The sequence below is a fragment of the Pectinophora gossypiella genome, chromosome 22, assembly GCF_024362695.1.
Source record: "Pectinophora gossypiella chromosome 22, ilPecGoss1.1, whole genome shotgun sequence".
Lineage (NCBI taxonomy): Eukaryota > Metazoa > Arthropoda > Insecta > Lepidoptera > Gelechiidae > Pectinophora > Pectinophora gossypiella.
The window spans coordinates 3,191,523-3,197,522 of NC_065425.1; the positions used below are offsets into that span (position 1 = coordinate 3,191,523).

At 36.7% G+C, this 6,000-nt stretch overlaps 1 protein-coding gene across 1 annotated transcript in view; it reads right to left on the minus strand.

The window, feature by feature from the left end:
- The window catches only part of LOC126377062 (thyrotropin-releasing hormone receptor-like), a 98,397-nt gene extending 97,658 nt beyond the window's left edge, over positions 1-739 (minus strand). Inside the window, exon 1 of the mRNA XM_050024695.1 lies at positions 594-739. The gene's annotated coding sequence lies outside the window, so the exon portion shown is untranslated. The remainder of the gene's footprint in view (positions 1-593) is intronic.
- Positions 740-6,000: the final 5,261 nt, after the last annotated feature.

Genomic DNA, 6,000 nt, shown 5'->3' on the forward strand with positions numbered 1-6,000 from the left:
TTTCTGGGTGTCGAAATATGTAACGATATTGTTTTAGACTTTTATTTTGACAAAGTGTTTATTGTTTCGTTTTTATGATTAGATCAAAGCTTGGTAAAGCTTATTGTGATTAAATCATGCGCATTTGTAGCTAATTGTATTTTCTAAGTAGCTAATTATTTTTATGATTATTGATTATTCAAGAACTAATTACTTATCTTTATAAATGTTGCTTATTTAATGAATTCGAATTATTAAACTGCTTCATTTCTTAATTTATAATTCATGGTCATTTCAGTTTATTTAAAATAGGTAAATTCTATTTTTAATAGTATTTTTTTTTATTAATAATTTTATGTGATAATTCTAAAACCAAAAATTGTTTCATTAAATTTGATTAAATTGTTTTAAAGAATCAATGAAATAAATCAAAAATAACAAAATATTTTCGCATGTCATAAATATCACGCTAACATCATTCGCAGCGTACTCCAAAGCTTATAATAAACCTAGGAAAAAATCTTATTACTCTTATAACCTACTTATTCGACCGAATTTTCAATTATCGCGGTATAAAAATAAAAGTTTCACAGAATTCTATTGGCGGTACTTACGTCATTATGCGGCTGTGTCACAGAACATTAACACACAAATAAACGCACACTTGTTTTACACGATTGTAAAATAATTTGGCCACTTTTGTTTCGAACTTTCGGAAGAAGTTTCGGAGGCGTTGGGTACACACGTCCTTACTGTGCGCTGTTCGCGTGAATACTAACTCACTGGCGGACTGAAAATTTTTCTTACAGACTTTTCATTTCACTCACGAACTCTTTAAGGGCATGCCTTTGGAATTGGGACTGAATAAAACCTTCTTTTCACCGAAAACAATGAGTTAAGTGACCCGTAGAATGTTATCGTAGCTAAATATACACTTCTCATCAAAAAAATCGAAACACCTTGCAAGTTTACGTTTTGTCAGGATTATCAGAAAAATGTGTACATTTAGGAATAAATGTTAAATGTCGTTTAATAGTGAGTAATATGAGCTTATCAAATCTTAATGTTAATGTTCTAAATTTAAATGAATTTTTCATAGGTGTCGTATTTTGTTAAATGAGTCATTTTTATTCCGTATGGAGTATAAAGGAAATGGATAAAACAACACACGTAAATGAAAAAAAAGCTAAAAAACGTTTATTTAATAACTTGTATTCCCTCCCCGAGCTCTAATTACTGCTTCCATACGGTTCTTCATCGATCGGATGAGAGTCACGATCACATGCTGTGGTATATTGTCCCATTCCTCTTGGATTGCATCTTGCAGCTGGCTAAGTGTTTCTGGGGCAGGATCTCTTGCTCGAATTCGTCTCTTTAATTCATCCCACAGATGTTCAATGGGATTCATGTCCGGGCTTCTTGCTGGCCATTCCATAATAGAGATATCGACTTCGTTAAGATAATCTCGTACGACGCCCGCGGTGTGAGCCCTAGCATTGTCGTGCATGAATATGAAGCCGTTGCCAATAAAATGTGCATAGGGCATCACATGAGGCTCGAGACACTCTTCGACGTACCGATGACAGTTTAGTGCAGGCAGACGTGGCCCAGACACGAAAGCAAGCTCTGTCTTACCATCGGCGCTGATTCCTCCCCAAACCGTCCACGAACCGCCACCATAGCTGACCTTTTCTTCAATGCAGCATTGTGCATAGCGTTCTCCGTCTCTTCTGTAGACCTTGTTCCTTCCGTCGTTACCATACAGCATAATTTTACACTCATCAGAAAAGAGAACTTTGCTCCACTGTAGGTATGACCAATTTAGGTGCTCACGTGCAAAGTTAAGGCGCGCTCTTCGATGGTCTGCAGTTAATTTCGGCCCATTTGCTGGCTTATGCGGTACCAGTCCACGATCCTTCAACCTTCTTCTAATTGTAGAGTCACTTACAGCCACCCTTCGTACAACACGAAGCCGCTGCTGCAGTTGAAAAGCGTTAAGGCGTCGATTTCTTAAAGAAGTTGTTACAATAAATCGATCATCTCGCTCAGAAGTGACCCGATTCCTGCCAGATCCTGAACGGCGCGTGAACAAACCAGTCTCCCGATAACGTTTATAGACTCTATGAACAGATGACAGGCTTAGATGCAGTCTTGCAGCCACAACACGCTGACTAAGGCCAGAATCCAGCAATGCCACAACTTGGGCGACTTCTGTGGGCGAAGTATCCATACGTTTTAGAAAAAAAACCTTTTTTCAGACGTCCCAAAGTCACAGTATTGAAATAAAAAACAAAAAGTTTAAGGATAGGCGCCAATTTTTAGTTTTTAAACGCTAAATGTACTCCAACCCTAAACACACATTTGTCTCAAAACAGTGATTCATTTCGTTTATAAGATAAACAAATGAAATTCTAATTTTGAATTTAGAATTTTCGCTTATTACTGTAATGGCCAAACTGCCAGCTATACATTTATGTATTTTTTTTCATCGTATGAATTCTTTTTTGTGTTAAATTCGGACAGAAACAATGAAAACGGAAGTGTTTCGATTTTTTTGATGAGAAGTGTAGTTTCTGTTTCGAATAGTTTTGCAATGAAGATTTGAATCTGCGTTTTTCGATTAAAAGTCATATCGGTAGTACCTATTTGTTTTCCGTTAACGAATTTTCTATTAACTTTTGTCAATTGTTTTGTGTTCGACCACGGTCTCATTTTTTTAAGTGACTCCCACTTTATTTTGTTTTTTTTTAGTTGAGAGGTCTTCTATCGTGTGGGTTGTGAGGTGAATTACCAACCTCATCAATCCAGGTGTCAGGGTTACTATTGATGACACTGACTTAACTTATGTAACGACTACGTACTTACATCAGTAAGTAGTAACCGGCTTAACGTGCCTTCCGAAGCACGGATCGACTTACTTTCGGACAATCAGGTGATCAGTCCGTAATGTCCTAACCTAACTAGGGATCACAAAGTGTTTTTTGTTATATGTCTCCACCGGAATTCGCACCCGGGACCTCCGGATCGTGAGCCCAGCGCTCAACCACTGGACCACGGAGGCCATTTAGTTGTAAAATAGGTTTAAATAGCCCAGTGGCCGAACCACAGTTGGTTCATAGGCTTATTTCTCAACACCTGTCCAGTTGGTCTAAGAGAAAGCTCGGTGAGGCGTGGGTACTTAGTTCACCTTATGGTGGATGTTGGTACCTCTGACTATCCCAATTAGGATATAGTCGTGAGCTTAAGTTATTTGGAGTTTACCTCTTTGCCTAGAAGGAACTTTCGCATTTATAACATAAGGATTTCCGGTAGGGACTAACTGTGTGAGAGCAATCAGCGCTCCCCATTTGTTTGGTCCAGTAGTTAATTTTTCAAATTGCAAATTTATTTTATTTCAGATAATAATAATCCATAAAAAATAACAAGAGTACTATTAAAAAATCATAATATTAAATAATGCCATATTATGGCATTTTTGATATTTTTACCACATTATTTACATTTTTTGTGGATTATCATAGACTATAATATTGTATAATCTAGAGTCATAAGACTCAAGAAGACGACCCAGTTAGTCTCAGTTTCAGTTCAGTCTCTATTAGTCTCCGTTTTTAGGGTTCCGTAGCCAAATAGCAAAAACGAAACTATTATGAATTCGTCATGACTGTCCGTCCGTCCGTATGTCACAACCACTTTTTCCCGAAACTATAAGAGTTATACTCTTGAAACTTGGTAAGTAGATGTATTCTGTGAACCGCATTAATATTTTCACACAAAAATAGAAAAAAAAAACAATAAATTTTGGGGGTTGCCCATACTTAGAACTGAAACCCGAAAAAAAAATTAAAATATCGATCAAAGTTACAACGAACTACAAGAACTTTTATATTACGTTACTTGCTGCTACGGAACCCTTCATGGGCGAGTCCGACTCGAACTTGGCCGCTTTTTTACTTTGCCAACCCTGGGTTGATGGGGTAGGTACTCCACCTCACAACCCACACGATAGAAGAAGAGAAGATAGCTTTGCCGCATATTATGGCATTATTTTATTTTATGTAGTTAAGTAAGTGATTGTGGTAGTGTTGTTGTGTGTTGTTATTTTAGAGAGCTAGCACCTAAGTGGCTTATCTCTGACACGTGTTACGCGATGTGCTCTAAAATATTACACCAAATTGAAATTCGTTTTCCATTCCGTTTTGTTGGTATTACCAAGTTCGTAATGGAAACTTTTTTGTGAAATGTCTACTACTTAGTATTCGACAGAACGTGCAGCTCAGTACAATTAATCAAAAATCTAAAATCATTTATTTCAGTCATGATGGTCCATATTACATTAATTAATTCCACACTTAAAAAAATAAAATTAAAATCCAAATTAAAATACAATAAAATTAAAATTGCATAATTATTAATTCAATTTTGAAAAATAATTATATTTACAAATTAATAAAAATTAAAAATAATTAATGATTATACTTCAATTTAGTTATTGTTTTGCAATACTCCCGCTGGAGCCAGGCGCCAAGCAGCTTGCTTCGTTCCATTTGTGCGCGGGAGTTCCAGTGCACCTTGTGGGCGAGCTCGCTCCATCTTAGGCCTCGTCAATGCCTTTGGGCAAGTCTGGGGCCAAGAGAAAACCCATCAAAAGTAAAAAAAAAGTGTCAATGCGCGGTACGAGTTAGATCTGTCAAAGCGCAGTCACCAGTGTGTTGTGACGTTTAATAACATAGTGATGTATCTATCAGTATCAGTCGAGATTATTAGTTCTAACTATCATTAGGTACAACACTAAAACATACTCACGCGTATACCCCACCGACCGGGGTAAGCATGACTGAGCGGGGACTCATCATCTTCAATCGCCACGCTCTTGTCGGTGCAGCATTCTCCATTCTTATCTATCAAGGGTCAATTCTTTAACATCCTTATAAGATACGACGTTCGCCTTCTCTTTAATTTGCACCATGTAAGCTCTTCTTGGTCTTCCCCTTCCTCTCATAATAAGGACTAACAAGAGGTGCTATTTACGGCTAATAGCCGGGACCAACGGCTTAACGCTTACTTTTTCGCTTGCTTTTCTTTATTTTACTTTTTCTTTTTTTTTCTTTTTCGGATGATTCAAGCCTGCTATGTCTTTACTAAACAGAATACACTCTCACAAAGTGCTCTAACCACTAGACCACGAAGGCTGTTTATACTTTATCCTCCGATAATTAATCAGATATCGGGTGAGAGTCCTCAGTGCTTCCCATCGTCTTCAGATTTTGGCTGCCTCTATGGCACATATTAATCGGGTCTATGACTAGGTCAAAGATAAATTATAAAATTCTAATCTAGAAATAGAAGCCAGTCTAAGTTTATGAAAAATCAATCTCACTTTTCATTTTGACTTTTTTCGAATTTTATTTAGTAACATAGAGCAACACGGACCTTCGCATCAAGTAACAATGAATACTACGTTTGATCGCTTATATTGATCTCATTTGAATATGTAGCCTATTATGTCTTATTATTATTAAATTATGCCTTAAATACTGCCACTTTATAAACCAAGGCCTTAAAAGGCAAAGAGGGAATTGAATGCAAAGTAGCAAAATTGATATTGATAACGTACAAGGTAGATAGATTACCTAATTTCACGCTCCGATCATCAGTTTATTGCCTACATGACTTGCGGTAATGTTGGCCATATTGGGGGAGAAGTTTGAGTAAGTAATGTTGGTACCTACCTACTTTTTATTGGATCAGAAATTATTTTATATTATCATCATACCTCATCTTATTTTACCATAAAAGCCCCTGTAGTCTAGCTTCGGGTTCAATTCCAGATGAGATATTGTCCAAATCACTTTTTGAGACTGTCTGACTTATTGCAGCAAACCTGCAATAAGTCACTTTAAAATTGGTTTTACTAACCTATTTTTAACTCCGACAATCTTAAGCTCCCGCAGAGAACACATAAACAGTAACACACTCGTATGTAAGTATTAACTTCTTTTATTTAAGTTTCTCGGTAAC